Below are 19848 nucleotides of genomic sequence, written 5' to 3' on the forward strand. Positions count from 1 at the left end.
CCCCTTCTCTAGCAATCCTCTCTTATTCCCTTTCTCCTCTAACCCCTTGTATGGCAATCTGCCCCTCTCTTACCCCAGCCCTCAGACAATATCCCCCTGTCTTTCCCCTCTTTTCAACCTGCTTCTCTTTCTCTCCCCTCTATTTCTTTCTCTTCTATTTCTCTCCTCCAATCACCCCCTCTTCTTTGTTTCCTCCTCCTTCAGTCAACCCTCTTTCTCTCTTCCTCCCAAGACAATCCCCCTTCTTTCTTTTTCTCTCTCCTCCTACTACTTAAATCACAGTGTTCCAAAGGGAACAAACATTCTGACCTGGGTATGTATCACAATGCAATCCTACACAGAGTTCCTCCAGTGTGAGCCAACTCTGCATAGGACTGTGCTGTTAACAACCTACTTCACCCAGAAGGTTTAACTTTCTGTCTTCTGTTCCAGGGCCTCCAATCTGGCTTTTAAAAGGGAGCTTTCTTCATATGAAATCTTGTTCCTCCCTGCCTACTTTCCTCTGAAGCACAGCTAGAAAAAAACATGACATGTAGCAAAGAGCTGAATCTCTGTAATGTTTCTCTCAAAAAGATTCATTGGCTGGGTTTCTGTTCATGCTTCAAGACTGTTTGTTATATTGTTAAATTAGACTGGTTAACTGTCCAAGGCAGAGGAAGGAAGGAGTTGCCTTCCTATGTGGTATGTGTAGTCCCTCATGAATGTAAAACATCTAGACTGCTACAGAATCCACAGAATGTTCTCTGTTTGCAATACAATCAGGTCTGAATTTTACAGACTTGATACCCGTGTTCCCATTTTTGTCCCTATTAATCTACTGTTCCTTGGAGCCCCATTTATGAAGTGTGCTTGTTTCGGGAAAATAAATTTAGCTAATTTCTTTAACCTTTCATTAAGCACGTTGCTTGGAAGGGACTCATCTAAAGGGTGATATTTTGGGCTATGAATCATGCATAGGATTTTCATCTGCCCACATAAAAAATACTAATAACGACAATTGTAGGCTTATCACTATGCAATAATGACTAAACTGTTTGGTGTTTATCAGCAGTCTCTGCTCAATGCTGAGAATGCAAAAGATGAAGTAGAATAGAAGCTAAATCAGAAATAGAAGGAAGTTGCAATATTTTGGAAGAATAAACATACATAAAGAGAATGAATAAAAATACAACACATTGAAAAATCACCCTTTTTGTTTCCATTGCATAAAGAAAAGAAGGATTTTTCAGATGTGAAATAGAAGGGGATAAAGTTCTGGAGAAAATTTCATTTTCAAAGCAAAACTTTTAAAAATCAGTGATCATTAGTGATTAAAAATCAGACCATCAGTGATTCTACCAAGCACACTATATGATCTATATAACACCCATGTTCCATGATGGTGGGAAAGCTAAGGAAAAGGTTCTGAGAGTGATGCTAAGTTTTTAGCATTTATTTATATATATACACCTTACCTCCTTAGCCTGAACGCTGAGCAGCAAAAACTGCTAGGACACAAAAACATCATAAGCATTCTACAAGTTAAAAATGATCCACAATTAAATATCAAGTACATTAAAGTGCAGGGTTAAAAACCACGCACACAGTTCAAAGCCAATATGTGTGTGTGTAAAGTGCCGTCAAGTCGCAGCCAACTTATGGCGACCCCTTTTGGGGTTTTCATGGAAAGAGACTAACAGAGGTGGTTTGCCAGTGCCTTCCTCTGAACAGCAACCCTGGTATTCCTTGGTGGTCTCCCATCCAAATACTAACCAGGGTCAAAGCCAATATACTCAGTTAAAAATTCAGCAAATCTGCCGGAACAGCTTACCTTCCACCAAATGCCCTCTGAAATAAAACCCTCTTACACTTATTGTGTTTTCCTTTTAAGACAAATGATGTTGATGTATGAGTTGTTTTTTTCTAAACTAAAACCTCAGTATTCAGGTTAAATCGCCGTGTTGGCACTTGGCACTTGGCGATAAATAAGTGGGTTTTGGGTTGCAGTTTGGGCACTCGGTCTCTAAAAGGTTCGCCATCACCTGTGCGTATTGCCTGCATTTTCCAGATTCTGGCTAAAACAGCATCTGGAAAACATGGGCAAAATGCGCAGGGAGAGCAAGGCGACCTCTGATGGGCGGAAAAGGCATGCATAATCAAAAGGGAGTCCCGAAGCAGTCACCGGGGGTGACCGGGGGGAAACATCCCTGTGTAAAAGGCCTATGGTGACTTTACAAAAGCACAATAAACCATACATACAGACAACTAATGAATATGAATAAATTAAGTCAGGCTGATGCCTTTTACCTGCTGTATTTCTTTCCATTTTTACTTCTACCGTATAAAAATGTGCGGTAAAGGCACATGTGATTACAGGGAGACGTTCTGTATGTTCATAAAACAGTATCACAAACTAAAATACTCTTTCATTAGGTTACTAGGGGATAACATGTCCCACAGAATAATTTGAACAAGGTCTGAAAAGATGAAAGGAGGGAAGATAAGAAGGCCTCTGAGCTTTGAGAAGATGAGAAGGAAAATCTAGACATTATGTACAAAGGAGCATTAAGAGCCCTCAAGGCAAATCTCCAATATAGTTTGGATCAGGAATGTAGTATTTAAATGGATGAATTCCTAACACCTCAGGGTAGATTTGATTTTAAATATATCTAAATTACACTTTTAAACTATACATATTTTCTTGGATTTTGTAACTTTTACATTACATATTTGGGTTACTGGCCAGGGGTTCAGGACTAAGCCAAAAAAAAAAAAAAGTTAGAGGTTTAAAACTCCCATTGATTGTAAAGGGATTAAAATCTAGATCATTTGATTTAAACAAAGGATTTCTGTAAATTTTCTACTTGCTTAAGTATGAATGAATGAATGAATGGTTTTATTTGCATTTAGCCATAGGCCATTACAAACATGTCAAGGATACCACAGAGATACAACTTGCTTAAGTAGCTATACTCCAAAATTAGATTAATATAGGGATGGATATAGTGTTTAAAATAGCATCTTGCCCTCATTAAAAAAACAACATTCAGAATGAAATGTTATGTAAAGATCTCAGCATTGAAGTACATAAACCTCTGAAACTCTATTTATTTGTTTTATTTATACCTTGCCCTTCTCCCCAGCGGGGATTCACAATGGCTTACATCACTCTCCTCTCCTTTATTTTATCCTCAAACCAACCTTGTGGTGTAGATTAAGCTTGCCAACTGCATGGTGGGGGCAGACAAAAGCCCTCCAATCTACCAGGCTGCCTGACGACCCTCAGCAGGTGGAAGAGGGCCAGTGGAGGTGGGGCTGCAATCGGCTTGCACGTGACCCACATGATGCCAGAAGTGACATCAGCACATTGCATGGGTCACACATAGGGTTGCCAGGCCCCTCTTCGCCACTAGTGGGAGGTTTTTGGGGCGGAGCCTGAGGAGGGCAGGGTTTGAGAAGGGGAGGGACTTCAATGCCATAGAGTCCAATGGCCAAAGCGGCCATTTTCTCCAGGTGAACTGATCTCTATCGGCTGGTGACCAGAACTGTACACAGTATTCCAGGTGTGGTCTCACCAAAGAGTTGTACACATTAGGAACAAATGATAGCACACTTGCCAAAGTCTCCAGAGCACACTGTCCACAGGAATTGATGCTCAGTGCTATGGAAAAACCACAGCTTTCTTCATGTTAAGCAATTCCATACTTTTTACTTAGCTAGTTCTTTCAAATGACATTAAGCCCCTTTCCAACAACCTGTGTGTGTGTGTAAAGTGCCATCAAGTCGCAGCCGATTTATGGCAACCCCTTATGGGGTTTTCAAGGCAAGAGACTAATAGAGGTGGTTTTGCCAGTGCCTTCCTCTGTATAGCAACCCTGGACTTCCTTGGTGGTCCCCCATCCAAATACTAACCAGGGCTGACCCTGCTTAGCTTCTGAGATCTGACGAGATCAGTCTAGCCTGGGCCATCCAGGTCAGGGCTCCAACAACCTACCATATAGATAATGTATCTGTTTCCGTGGGCTAATGTTACTTAGCCAAATTTTCATGTTGCCATGTCAAATATAGCCTTTTGTTTATTCTCTGAGAGCTCGTTTGCTTCTTCAGTAGAGAATTGCTCATTATATATATATAAAATCCTAGCATAAAAGCCGCTGAATGCGATAACTGACGCAAGTGCACAATGGAATTTATGTGAAATAAAAAGAACAGTGGTCACACCTCTTAACAAAAATCTTTTCACTTGCTTTTAGGCTGAGTTCTAGGAATCACGACTTGGACATGTGATGGAAACTGTTATGAGATACTCACACAAAAGGAAAACTGAAAACGAGAGTGCTTGAAAAGGATCTATGACTAATTGCAACAGAATAACAGAATCTTCCACTAATTGCAACAGAATGCCATCGTTATGCAAAAATTATTGCAGGTTTCTGGAACTGTCCACCATAAAGCCAAAAACAATTATACATGTTTCCATAAACAAAGCAATGGCATTGGAGCAAGAATTAACCAGCTTTATTAATATTTCATTAAAATTCCTCAAATAAAAATTAGCTATTTAAATCGTAATTTAATTCAGAGGCAAAAGCTTCATGGGTCAGGAGTAGGGTTGCCAACCTCCAGGTAGTAGCTGGATATCTCCTGCTATTACAACTGATCTCCAGCTGATCGAGATCAGTTCACCTGGAGAAAATGGTCACTGTGGCAATTGGACTCCATGGCATTGAAGTCCCTCCCCAAACCCCTCCCTCCTCAGGCTCCGCCCCCAAAACCACCCACCAGTGGTGAAGAGGCAACTCTAGTCAGGAGACTCCAATGAGAAGGGGACTCAGGTGAGATTGCCCCTCATCTCTCTTCTAATAGCAGCATGGTGGTATAACCCAACATCTGTAACATATTATTTTGCATACAGGTGTGGGTTTGTACTAATTCTCCTTTCCAGCTTTCCTATATACAGAACATTCCTATCTGCATCTTTAGAATGCTTTCATAATTGTTCATTGTACTTCAGAGATCTATTGTACTATTGATTACACTGTATTATGAAATTAGTGTAACGATTACCTTGTGTTTCATATATTATGCTGTCTGAGTATATTGAATAAACAAATGCCTATTGCATTTAAGTTGTGGTTTCGCAGGCGCTAAAGACTGGATTGTGAAATCTGTGTTTTAAATGACTCCTTAAAATAAGAGTACTTTCTGAGACAAATTCCATTATCAAGGCATAGATCATAGGAGAAGTGTCTGGGTTTCTTGCTTCCTTCACTGGACATGCTCATGCACCTTTGGATGCCCATATCTGAGTTTCAGAGGGTAGCCATGTTGGTCTGCAATAGAACAGCTAGGTTCGAGTTCAGCAGCACCTTAAAGACCAACATGATTTTCAGGGTATGAACTTTTGAGACTCAAAGCTCCCTTTGTCAGATACAAGTCAGAATGGAGATCTGAGTCCTTCTATAAACTGGATTTAGGTGTGCCAATTTACTAGGGTTGCCAGCCTCCAGGTACTAGCTGGAGATCTATTACCACTCATCTCCAGCCGATAGAGATTAGTTCCCCTGGAGAAAATGACCGCTTTGGCTATTGGACTCTATGGCATTGAAGTCCTTCCCCTCCCCAAACCCCGCCCTCCTCGAGCTCTGCCCCAAAAACCTCCTGCCGGTGGCGAAGAGGAACCTGGCAACCCTACAATTTACACAACCTAAGTATGTCTTGCATCTCACATTTGGTGGCTCTAGTTGGCGGAAGGTCATATCAGAATGTAATTTCCAACCCTGTTGCTCGTTTTGAATGCTTGCAGGACTGCAGGACTCAGACAGACTATCTTGAATGGTTTATATTAGCAATAAGTGAAAATTCCATAGCTCAGTCATAATTGGGCCACCAATTATAAATGGTACCTGTTAACAATATCAAAAGCTCTTGGTCAAGAATTCAATATTTACTTGTTCAGGTATGTTCTAGTATCACCTCTTGGGAACTGTAGTGTGGAGAAGGCAGCAAATTTCAAAGGTCGCAAAGGCTGTGAAAATGTAAATGTGAAAATAAATTTAATTTGTTTCTCTTATAAGGCAGTTTTTGCAGGTTAAGAATAGAATAAAATTGGATTTTGCATACAGATATATCCCCTTCTCTGGCTCTGGAATGCATGTTTCACCTTCTGTCTCCAATCCTTTCCCCCTTTCCATCTTAATCTGGGGCTCTCCAAAGTAGGTGTTCTTTGCAGGTGTGATGTTGTGCATCACTAGAGGAGGAACTGAGCCTTGAATAAGGATAGGATTCTGACAAATTTCCACTCCTCTCTGACATTTCCTGCTGTCTCTGGTTTTTCACCTTGTGCAAGAGTCCCATTGGCACAAAGGCAATGCTTCTACTGTCACGGCATTGTTCTCCATCAACCCAAGGTTGTTTAGGAGTGATTCCACCCTTCCCTGCTAAGATAGGATCCTGCTAAAGGATGTTTGTTCAGGAAAACAAAAGGCATTTGAAGCTTTTATGCAGATACTATTTCTCAGAGAGTAATAAAAGATTGTAGAGAAATGTCCTTAGTTGATTTATTACAATATGCAAGCCTCCAGCTGTCTGCTGTTGCTGCCTAGGACCTCACCAGTGGAACTTCTGCTTGATGTCTGTGCCTCTTTGTTGGAGCAAGCCCCTATGTAAGCTATTTCCTGCCCAGCCTTGCATCACCATCTTTCCCTGGACTTCTGTGATAAAGCCTGGACTCAGGCAGGGGCATCCATTACATATATTAAACTGTTCCAAACAGAAGCATCTTTGCTAGTGTCATAGGGTTGCCAGCCTCCAGGTGGTGGCTGGATATCTGCTATTACAAGTGATCTCCAGCAGACAGAAATCAGTTCCCCTGGAGAAAATGGCCACTTTGGCAATTGGACTCTATGGCATTGAGAAGTCCCTCCGCTCCCCAAACCTCACACACCTCAGGCTCCACCCTTGGGGTGTTAAAAGGGGATGCTGGTGGAAACAGAAAGTGAGTAAAGATCCATGTCCACCAGTAGAATAACTGTAGGATGTAATCTATGGTCTTTAAGTAGATGTATTATGATGGAGAAGTTGTCTTCCATTGAAGAGGTATGACAAAGACACAATAAATAAAGACAAAGGCTTGGATCCTGTGAAACACAAGTGTAATGCCACAGATGTATTTTGGATAACCTCCCCTTCCTCCATCAATCCTCTGAAGCCTCTAAAATGTTGATACTGGAGGACATGAGACCCATATGAACAAAAAGGCACACTGCCCATCTGGGATGCAATGAGCAGGGGAATGTCAACAGGAACAATCTTCACCAATAGAATTACTTGAACCAACAGAAGAGGAAAGGGAAGGTGATTTCACCCAATTCCCCTCACTTCGGCCCCCTCCTCCCATGTGAGTTTTGGACCATCAGTAGTTTTCAGGTCTGAAGGGGCTGGGATAAGGGGTAGGGTAAGGGGGAAACTACATTGTGAGCATGATCACACTTTGTATGTTCCAATAACATGAGATTAAAAGGGATATGTCGATCTTCCTAAACTCATGGTGCTATTTTATGCAGCACAAAGTATTCCTTTTATGTGCTTTCCTGGAATATTCCTGACAGTATCCATTATAGAATCCATATCATCATTGCCTCAGACAAAATTGCTATAATTGGACTTCTGTGCAACGTTAAGCGTCAGCCTGGCTTTCTTGACTTATTGACAGATCGGCTATGCAAATGGCACGCTCTGGAATAAAAGGAGGATTTGTAATGATGAGGCTAAAAGGAATCTTTTTATAACTTCAAGCAGCAGAAGGCATCGGTAGCTCTTGTCATCTGCCACTCTTGGGACAAGCAATACCAAGAACATTTAGCCACTACACATTCTGAATATGTCAAGGAAAAGGAGGCAAGAGAAGACAGACTTCAACTTTATGTTTGTCGCTGTCATTTTTTAGTAAAACAGGTGATAGAACAGAGGGGGAATTGAAGGATAATAAAGCTATTAAGGCAGCTACCATTGATGCCTTAACCTTCCAAATACCCATGGAAAATTTAATATTATTTTTTAAAGTGCTGGATCAACCATTATGATAATGAAAACTGTAAGATAGGTTCTGGTTAAGACAGGGAGCTCAGACAGAAGACATGCTTTATATAGAAGAATAAACACTGGGGCCAAAGAATAACTATCAGTCAGCCAACTGGATAAAATTTGCAGAAATGTGTTTTCATGCCTTCAGTAGTAGAATTGTATTAAGGCATAGATATAAGGGAGAAAGGGGAATAGGGTCAGAATCATAGAGTTGGAAAGGACCACCAGGGTCATCTAGTCCAACCCCCTGCACAATGCATGAAATTCACAGCTACCTTTCCCCGCACCCCCCAGTGACACCTACTCCATGCCCAGAAGATGGCCAAAGATGGGTCTCGTAACCCAAGCACAACCTACACTGGAATAATGTGGTGTGGTGCTACTAGCTGCCACTAACACTTCCTTGAGCACCCCCTTCCCTTCATGGTCTCTCTGAGTCCCAACTTACCTGTGCAGGGAAACAACAGCAATGGCAGTCTCATCCCACACACTAAGAAAACCAGTTCATTGTTGCCCCGTTAGGCCGCCTCCCTCACCGTAATTGGTGAGGACGACAGAAGATCTGGAGCTACTAGACAGGCGGGCTCAGAGGAGGAAAGGGAAACCATTTATCTTCACTCAGGAGGCAGGAAAATTCAGAACCGATGAGCGCAGAGAAACTGGAGGTTGGAAGTCCCAACCCCCAGGACAAATCTCCCAATCCCTGAAGCCTCTCTGTCACACCACAAATGGGAACTTTGGACCCTCAGAAGCAAGATAGCATTATTCGTGAAGAAGGCAAGAAAGCTTCCTCACATGTGGAAAAAAGGGTCAGCCTGAGACTCTGGCCTTTCCTCTTTTCATTATTTTTGTTTTGTCCATTTATCCCTTAATAATTAAAGCATGGGTGATACACAGCAAGATATCCTGGAGTTCAAAAAGTTAATGCAAAATGGGGCACGTTCAGACACCCCATTTCAGAAGAAGAGAGGAGAAGAGCTGGGTTTTAGACCCTGGTTTTCTCTCCCAAAAGGAATTTCAAAATGGCTCACAACTGCCTTCCCGGGACTCCCGGGAAGTGGGGCGGTGGGTCTTTAATTTGCTCTGCACTGCGCTGGGTGGCTGGGAGGGGCCTCCTGCCCCCAGCTGGCTGGCGGCATCCCAGCCAGCTCCCGGGGTGGCCTGGCTCCGCTCCCTGCTGCCGCTGCATTCGCTCTATAACACGCACTGACATTTCCCCTCACTTTTGAGGAGGAAAAAAGTGCGTGTTATAGAGCGAAAAATACGGTATTCACAATTCTAATTTAGAGTTAAAAATTTTACTTTCCTGTACAAATTTCATTTGAAACTTCTTATTCAAAAAATATAAATTGGAAAATTGGAAAATAGGCCTAATTTCAAATATCTATGAATTTTTATTTCAAGCCTCCATCCAAAACAATCCAATTATCTTGACATTTCATATGGGAAATATCCCGCTGCCCCCATGACCATCTTACATCCACTTCAGAATGCATTTGGTTTTTCTGAGCTTTCTCAGAGAATCAGAGAACCTTTTCGACCACTTCTTACCAGGCCGCAAACACTTCCTTCGTCCTTTTTCCAAATAACTGCAGGGGGACTAAAGAGACTACAGGAGATGTCATGCAATCTTATCCTTGAACTATGAATGACAGTGCAACCTAAGCAAAACATGGCGGAGTTCTAGGGCAATGCTGGAATAACCTTCATGTTGAGCCAACCTAGCTTTGAGCCGAGAATGAGTCTGAAAAAGCAGCATGCCAAACCCAGGAGGTTTATTGATAATTATATATCGCAGCAACAGCCACATCTGTCTTGTGCTCATTGCAATTATTTCTCGATTCTCCAAAAAGAAGCATCTCTCTTAACACACTGCAGTGTGCTGAATTATGTTTCTGCTCTCACATACAGGTACGGTTTCTTCACCAGTCACCTGTCACTAGGGTTTCAAGTGATTTCCCAGTGAAAGATACCATCTTATTCATTGTACTGTACAGATTGTGAATGTATTAGCCTGGCAATGAACTTTACTAAAGGAGGACATGGGTATAAATGTGAGCAAACAAGAATAATTTTGATTGCAGTAAAGTATTTTCTTTTTGCTCTATACCTGACTTGAAAAATGTATGTGAGGATCTCAGATCAGATTAGAAATTGTTGTACAATTACACTCATTCTTTCCAAGGCTGAGGCAGACATTCATCACATAAACAAGGTTCAGAATACATTGTATAACTAAGAGATATCATTATATACACAATAGCCATTCTTCAGCACCTTGACTGAAATGGGCTTAAGTGTGACTAATTAGATATTGAATGGTATCAGTGCAGGATTCCATATATAGGGGCATTTGTACCTTTGTACAAATTTGTAACTAATCTGTGCTATATAAGTAGGGTTGTCAACCTCCAGGTACTAGCTGGAGATCTCCTGCCATTACAACTGATCTCCAGCTGACAGAGATCAGTTCACCTGGAGAAAATGGCCACTTTGGCAATTAGACTCTATGGCATTGAAGTCCCTCCCCTCCCCAAACCCCACCCTCCCCAGCCTCCGCCCCAAAAACCTCCTGCTAGTGGCGAAGAGGGGCCTGGCAACCCTATATATGAGGTAAGTCACATATTCAGCAGTCGCAGTTCACAGACATGTTTCACAATAAAAATTTCTACAGACATGAAGGAACATTATGGGCATTATGAATTTAGAACAAAAATCTATTATTTCAATGTCAGCATTTGTTGTTTCTTCCATTTCACATCTTTGCTAGAACAATGTAGCAGGTCTTATCCCCACAATGATACCAACAAGAAGATGGCTGACCCCACTTCATTTGTGGGAATTGCCACACCCATGAGAGAAGGAACATATTTTCCACTGATGAATCCTCCCCCAGATCTTTTCTTCAACATAGTGTCAAGGAGATCAGAATAAAGTGATGATGGGACTTCAGCTTTTCAAATCTGTGATGTCTAAAAGAAAGTCACTGCAGAAGTTGTAGCAACGAAGTTGGCAATGAGGACTGATTTGAATGTTCATTAGAAAGAGTTCCTTGAACTCATAGGCTAGAACATCTTCTCCCATGTGAAGAGGGAGATCCCTATGTTCCATTAGGCCTCCTAATAGTTCATCATTCAAATTACTTTTTCTTGGCATTTGCTACTCTAATTTCCATCTCATTACTACTGTGGCTTTCCTGCCCCAACCAAACCTTCAGCCCTTCCCCTGCTGCCTGCCCTCAATGCTAATGAAATGTAATGGATGGGAAGTATAATAGGACAGAGAAACCACAAGTGATCCCAAGGGATGAGTTTTCCACAGTACATGGCAATGAATAAGTGACAGAACATAGATAGCATTTGGTTTCATTATGAGTATCACAAAGTCACTGAATGCAGGGGAATGGTTGTGTCCTTGTGTAACTCAGAAGTGTTTCCAAGTCATTTTTCTATTTATACCTCCCACATCTCTAGATTGGTTCATTCATGCTGAACAACAGATATCTGTTCTAGATTACTCTGGTCAGGCATGATTCAGATATAAGCATGCACTTAAGAAGTACTCGGTAACTAGTTAGCTTTCCTATATCAGATCAGTTAATTCCTGGCAAGAGGTACACCTCAACAAAGTTTTAAGTTCACTGTGGATCTAGTACACTTTGATACTACTAGAGAATCTCTGCTTCCATTTTAATCTTTTATTAAAATATGTCTGTTACATTTTTAAAGGTAAAGGTCCCCTGTGCAAGCACCGGGTCATTCCTGACCCGTGGGGTAACGTCACATCCTGACGGTTATTAGGCAGACTTTGTTTATGGGGTGGTTTGCCAGTGCCTTCCCCAGTCATCTTCCCTTTACCCCCGGCAAGCTGGGTACTCATTTGACTGATCTCGGAAGGATGGAAGGCTGAGTCAACCTTGAGCCGGCTACCTGAAACCAACTTCCGTTGGGATCGAACTCAGGTTGTGAGCAGAGCTTGGACTGCAGTACTGCAGCTTACCACTCTGCGCCACGGGGGTTACATTTTTAACATTGACTAAATCAATCCAAAAAAAAGGATTTACCATCCATTATTGTTACATAGATAATTTAAGGAGAGAAAATACATGTCCATGGAAATATCTTTCTAAGTAAGCAGGTCACAAACGAGGAGCCCCTTCTGAGAAGAAGCTCCCAATCAATTCAGCTTCCCATATTTATAGGTTTTTAGATCATCTCCTAACAATAGCTAAAGATGCCATTTGATCAGGGCAAACTCGGTTTGCTAACTGATCACCATATGTCTTCAAATACCATGCAAAGATATCTATACTTGAAATACTTTCTTAAAATACATGTCAGATTCCACCAGTCAAGGAGCAGAATCTGGGAGGGGCTTGCCTTTTGCCTTCTCTTTTTCCAGCTTGCCTGTGAGCAGTGCCTCCGAAATGGAGAGGAGAGGATCTCTCTAGGTGTAACTGTTCTCTAGGTATAGAGTCAAAAAGATCCAAAAAGGCCGCCAATAATCTAGAACTCTTCCCACAACTGTATTTGTTACAAGATGGGTTAAAACAGCACAATGATCCAATGAAGATTTTCCTTGACAAAAACTTGCTTGCTCAGGGCCTAAAATTCTCTGCTCTGTCATCCAAATGTCAGTTCATTTACCAAATGCCTACCATAGAGTTTCCCAACAATAGAGAGTAGACTAATAGGTCGATAATTACTTGGAAGTAAATAATGACCCGTTTTTAAAGATTAGGACCAGAATAGCATTTGTCTTGTGAATCAAGGATTTGACCAATCTTATCACTTGCTGGGCAGTTGACTGTAAATAAACTAAACTGAAACTGACCAGTCTTATCAGCTACTGTAAATAAATCGGCTAGAAGAGAAGTCCACCAGTCCAGGTGGGCTTAAATTATTTCAGGAGGAATTAGATCTGGACCTGCTGCTTTCTTAGATTTTAATTGACCAATAAGGGATTTAACTTCCTCATGCATTACAGGAGGCCACTCCGGAGCATTGTCCAACCTGAATTCGGGGCACTCTATAGAATTTTTCCTATCTTCATACCCTTCAGAAAATACTCATGCCAAGAATGTGCTGGTGATAACCTCATTTACAGTAAATTTCCCCCTAAAGCCTCCTGACACTAATGCCCAGAATTTCCTAGAGTGCTTGGAATTCATAGCCCGAATAAGCAACTCCCACTGTTTTTCTAAGAAAATGTTTTGCTCGTGTTTAATTAGAAACTGATTTTTTTAAAATTAAAATATCCGTCCGGTAAGCACAGTGTCCTAGATTCTCTGTACTGACGGTAGATAGCCCACACTTGTGCTTTCATTTTACATTTGCTGTCAAACCAGCTACTATTAACTATTTTATGTGAATTATTCTGTACTTCTGGTTGTGTTCAAAGGGCCTCAAGAAGTTGAGCCATCAACTTATCATACATTTTATTGTCTCTGTTGCTTTTTCCGAGTTCTTTGACAAGGACCTAAATGCTACCGTAATTGGATATCAGGATTTAGAAAGAGAGCAACCCTTTTCTCTGCCCTTGGTATCCAATGCACTCTAGGCAAGCTGCTTGAATTAAATCCCGATTTCGAGGTCTGCCTGGATGACCTTAAAAAGAACAGGAATCAAACTGGTATAAATGGTTTTGTCTGGAGGATGCTAAATAAAATTGGTACACTCTTTTTATTGTTTCTCAGACAAAACAATTATTTATTCAGTATCAGCTATGATAAAAATATTATGGTCTGGGACCCTTGTATCTTGTGTGGGGAGGTTGTTGTGAATTTCCTGCATTGTGCAGGGGGTTGGACTAGATGACCCTTGTGGTTCCTTCCAACTCTATGATTCTATTATTCTATCTGCAGGACCACCTCTCCCAGTATACACCCCAGATAGGGTTGCCAGGTCCCTCTTTGCCACCAGCAGAAGGTTTTTGGGGCGAAGCCTGAGGAGGGCGGGGTTTGGGGAGGGACTTCAATGCCATAGAGTCCAATTGCCAAAGCAGCCATTTTCTCCAGGGGAACTGATCTCTATCAGCTGGAGATCAGTTATAATAGCAGGAGATCTCCAGCTACTACCTGGAGGTTGGCAACCTTAACCCCAGAGGGGTTCCAAGGAAAACAACCTCATGGGAGTTCCTGGCCCCAGGAGTCATCTGTCTTCTACCAGAGCCAGGGCGTTTTTGTCTCTGGCCCCAGCCTTGTGGAACTCTCTGTCTAATGAGACTCAGGCCCTGCAGGATCTAGCTCAGTTCCATAGGGCCTGTAAGGCGGAGATGTTCCACCAGGCCTGTGGTTGAGGACAGTGATGGTCCATATATAAACTGGCCTCCCTCCCCTTTTCTCCTTTTCCCTTCTTTCCTTTCCCTTCTTTCTCTCTCTCTCTCCTTTTCTCCCTTCCCATTCCTCTTTCCCCCTTCTCCATTCCCTTTCTGTTTTCCCACAAATCAAATAAATAAATATGGCCCCAGTTATCCATTTTGGATCTCCCATCTTTATCTAGGGTTGCCAAGTTCCTCTTCACCACTGGCAGGAGATTTTTGGGTTGGAGCCTGAGGAGGATGGGCTTTGTGGAGGGAAGGTGCCATAGAGTCTAATTACCAAAGCAGCCATTTTCTCCAGGTGAACTGATCTCTATCAACTGGAAATCAGTTGTAGTAGCAGGAGATCACCTGGATGTTGGCAACCCTGTTTTTATCCCTCCTGTAATCATCATTCAGAGTATATTGGGGTGCCATACTTTTATGGGAAAAGGAACAATTATTATAATTATAATTATTATATAAACAGTTTAAGTGGAGTTCATTGATGTTGATTTTAGTTTACCAAGATCCATTGTATATCAGTAGTTCTTACAGTATTGTAGCAATGGAACACACAAGATCGTTCATGCAGCAGTTATATAGAAAAGGGGAAGAAATGACAGAGAAGGCACACATTTCCTGTTTAAAGGGCAACAAAAAAAAGAATGGCAGGATTGCATTCATTTTTTAAAATTGGAAGTGCTGAAAAATGCTTTCAAACCACAATGCCCTATTCCCACTTCCAGCAACCTGAACATAATATAGTGACCTTTTCATTTTGAAATTTTAAAAAGCTAGACAAACATTAGAGGCCTACTTCTTGTTGGGTTTCAAGCTGAAAATGCTCCATTTTATACCTCAAGGAAATAACTTCTTGTGTTAATTTTTCCCCCATGCTGTTCCTGGGAGAGTAAAAACTTTTTTTAAAGTGTCAGGCCAAGAAAAGACTTGATTCCTGAGGGTGTAAAAACTGATTTTTATAATGTAATGATATTTAAATAGTTTTGATCTTCAAAATGCTTATTTGCTTATTCTCTTTTAGATCAAGTATGCAAAGGAAAGAGATTTATTACTTTGCCTTTTTTTCACCCTAACTGCATTTGTGTGCCAAAAAAAAAAAAAAAGACAATGTAAAGGGTGTTTGTTTGCTTTTACGGTCACAGAAAAAAAGTGTAAAAAGTATATAGTGTAACCTAGAACATGAACATTAAAGTTGTGAATAGGAAAGGATCTTGTGATAAAAACATTCCCTAATGACATCCCAATTTACTCATTTCGGCTTTTATTCCTCGTATTATTCAGTGCTCTTATATTGTGGTGAATCAATGCTTGCATATTGTGGTCAATTAAGTAAGGAAATTCTTCTATCAAACCATTCTTACTCCCTGAGCAATATCATCTACACAAAAACATCAAATACCTTTAATCCCTAATCAATCATATTTTAATATGATCCTACATTATCCTAAACACCCTTGAACTGGTGGAGAACAATGTTGTGTCACTGGAATTATTACCTTTGCGCCAATCGGACTGGGGTAGAAGGTGGAGCTGGAGATGTGAAATGGAGGAGTGGAAATTTGTCAGAAACCTGTGAATATTCAAGGCTCACTTCCTCCTATAGTTATGAACAATATCACATCTGCTAAACATATGGACTGTAAGAGCCCCGTGGCGCAGAGTGGTAAGCTGCAGTACTGCAGTCAAAAGCTCTGCTCACGACCTGAGTTCGATCTCAACAGCCATTTTTACAAGCATTGATGTTGTGAGCATTTCTAAGGTGGAAGAAGCAGCAATCATGGCTGTCTATAAATAGTAGGAGCCCTGTGGCACAGAGAGGTAAGCTGCAGTACTGCAGTCCAAGTTCTGCTCATGACCGGAGTTCGATCCCAATGGAAGTTGGTTTCAGGTAGCCGGCTCAAGGTTGACTCAGCCTTCCATCCTTCCGAGGTCGGTAAAATGAGGACCCAGCTTGCTGGGAGTAAAGGGAAGATGACTGGGGAAGGCACTGGCAAACCACCCCGTAAAACAAAGTCTGCCTAGAAAACGTCGGGATGTGACGTCACCCCATGGGTCAGGAATGACCCAGTGCTTGCACAGGGGATCTTTACCTTTTTAAACAGATGGACTAAATTAAAATATTCACTTTGGTTCCGATGAAGAACCCCAGGGCCCCCATCCCCTCTCATTCTGCTACCACAACCGAGGATGGAATGCCAGCTAACCCTGAAGCCAAGCACCATGAGAAGAATACAAGTCTTTACAAGGAACGCAGATTTAATACATAAATTGGCAACTCCCCAGTCCCACAAACATGCCACATAGCATTTTTGCTTCAAGAACTTATTGATTAAAATCCTTTAAGCCGTTCCCTTAAAAATTTCAAAATCAGTAACATTTTGAGGTGATTTTGGGCCAATAGTAATATAATGTAATAGAAATGTAATAGAAATAAATTTAAAAATAACATTTTGACTCATTCAAAAATACTGCAAAATGCAGCTTTCAAAAATGCAGTTCTAGGCTGAATTTCCTTTCCTCAAGAGTTTCATTCCCAAAATGAAAGGCACATCACATGCCTACTAGTGATAGATGGTGATCAAAGAATCAGATAGATGTTTCTCTGGATGTAGGGCAATCCTCTGGAATGCAGAAAGATATAAAACAAGTTAAAATAAAATTATATATATATAATATAAACATTTACAAAAATTATAGGGGCTAACCCCATCCAAGTTGCCTGCAACATCTGCAAAGGCATAATGTTTTAAAAGTCACACACACACACACACACACACAAATGTAAAACATTTAAAAAAGTAGAGATCAACCAAGGGGAGAGGGAAACATCTGGTTTGTCAGGTGGACGATCTTGGGGAGATGGGGAGTGGGGGGGGGCTGATCCCTCATGTTGGGGGGAAAGGGAGGAAAATTCTGTTCTTAGGCCAAACAAGAGGAGAGGAAGCAGGGGCTAGCAAGGGCTAGCAAGGGGATGGGATGTCCTCTCCCTCGTGAATCTCCTGTTGTTACTTACAATTGTCTAAAGTACTTAAATGCTTAAAAGGCTACTGCACGCATTATATATGAGAATAAAACTGCATGCTCTCTAGTTCACCACTTCAGATTCATTGAGCATTCTTCATGTGAAGAGTAATTCACAGTGAAGCAGTTATTTAAATGGCAGAAGGTAAACTGCCAATGAATTATTTTTAGATCCAATCATTAAACTTTATAAGAGTCATATTGATAAAAGCTAAACACAGGACAAACAGGGCAAGTGGTGCTTGCAAGTGGGATGCCATAAAATACCACAAAGCGGAGAAATAAACAGACAAAAGCGTACAAAAATGATAACCGCTCCAGATTTGTCATTCGTATTCCATCGAGGTGTGAGGGGACCAGATTTTCAGATTATTTTAGAGGTGATAACTTATCTTGTTGATGTGTTGGCTGTTCAAGGATAACCTGATAGTGTTGAAATATCAGCAGACAACTCAACACAGCTGTAAAGATTTCCAATGTGTTGGCCTTATCTCACAAATCCCTGTTCAACAGAACTTCAGATCAAATATCCTGATTAATAAAACTTGAAATTTTCTGTGGCCTGTGTTTCTCTTTAAATAGCTTGTATTTTTTAAAAGGATTTTAAATAAAGTTGAACCAACCATGCATAAGAGAATAAGAGCCAGGCAGCCTCTGAGCATGAAAGTTTCATTCATCCAACATGACAGGCAAACGTTTCATTTAACCAACATGACAGCCAACTAAGTGATTGACTGTGACCATCTAGTAGTAGTGAATTCCATAAGTTAAGTATGTACCATCTGGTCAGTTCCACAATGGGGTTGGGGACATCCTTTGCACCACTCAATGCTGTTTCAGCATTATCTTCAGGTAGAATTACAATGGAGGATCCACACATTGGTTGATACTGCAATGTTGATATTATTCACTTCCCTGATTTTCCCATCTTTATAGGGAGCACTTCTGCTCTGATCATGACTCTGCCCATTCATATTGAGTGCGAAGTTGGATGTCGGCTGACTGTGCTTGATCTTTTTTTTTTCTTTTCTTTTTTTACAGAAGACCCAATTCTCCTACATTGCTATTAAGCAGCAAATCCACTAAACCTTATATCCAACTTCCAGGGAACAACTTGTGAAACCGTTTCCCTATGAGGTCGCACTGTAGTTTCAGACAACTCAAGAAACTCAATGCTCTGCCTATTCAATTAAAAAAAATTAAAAATTAAAAATTTACCTTTATTGGCATCATAACATAATATAACACTCCAAAACGTCAGCGAAAATAGGTTAAAAATTTACATTTTCACCTTGGTCTACATGCTGAGAAAGTGTACTAATTCTCAAAGGTGTCATTGTGTCAATTTTGGTTACAAAAATTGTGATGGCACTAGTTGCCACAGCCCAGAAGTTGCAGGTAAGAAGAGAAACTAGAGGCGCTGTGGCTCAGCGGTAGAGCATCTGCTTGATATGCAGAAGGTCCCAGGTTCAATCCCCAGCATCTCCAGTTAAAGGAACCAGGGAAGTAGGTGATGTGAAAGACCTCTGCCTGAGACCCTGGAGAGCTGCTGCTGGTCTGAGTAGACAATACTGACTTTATTAGACCAAGGGTCTGATTCAGTATAAGGCAGCTTCATGCGTTCATGTGTTTAAACAGTGGTATTTCTTAAGGTGTTTTCACAAGTGCCAAATAATGCACTTTCAATCCAGTTTCAATGGACTTTGCAGGTGGATTTTACTGTGTGAAATGGTAAAATCCACTTGCAAACAATCGTTAAAGTGCATTGGGAAATTGACTTTTCCCACACTTGTAATGGCCGCTTCCTCTCTTCCTTAAGAACTCAATTTTTCATAATTAACAGAAACCTTGCAATTGACCACAAGGGAGGGAGGAAGCTGACCGGCCGCCATTACCAAGAACAAAAAGGTTAGTATATTTCAATTCTCCTGGGGGGCATTTTTGGAGGTAGAGCCCCCAAATTCACAGTGTAGCTTGAAGGGACTCTCCTTGCATGACCCCCAAAGTTTGGTTAAGATTGGGTCAGGGGGTTCGATTTTATGGGGTCCGGAAGGGGCTGCCACCTCTCCTCCATAGACAACCACTGCAAACTTCTCAATGCTTGCCTATGGAGGAGGGGGGGCGACCCCTTCCGAACCCCATAAAATCAGATCCCCTGACCCAATCTTCACCAAACTTTGGGGTTTGTGCAAGGACAGTCCCTTCAAGCTACGCTGTGAATTTGGGGGTTCTACCTCCTGGGCCCCAAAAGAGCCAAATAATTATTTATTTATTTGGCTTTTTCCAGATTTGCCTATTCAGCTTCAGCTTTCTCCCCAAGTTTGTGCATTTGGTAAACCTCAACTGGAAATTTACTGAAATGGCTAATTTTGGTTCAGGTTTATTGATATGTACACACCTAGTCCAAAGCCATACAGGGCTTTACAGAACAAAAACAACACA

Source organism: Euleptes europaea, chromosome 8 (genome assembly GCF_029931775.1).
Source record: "Euleptes europaea isolate rEulEur1 chromosome 8, rEulEur1.hap1, whole genome shotgun sequence".
NCBI lineage: Eukaryota > Metazoa > Chordata > Lepidosauria > Squamata > Sphaerodactylidae > Euleptes > Euleptes europaea.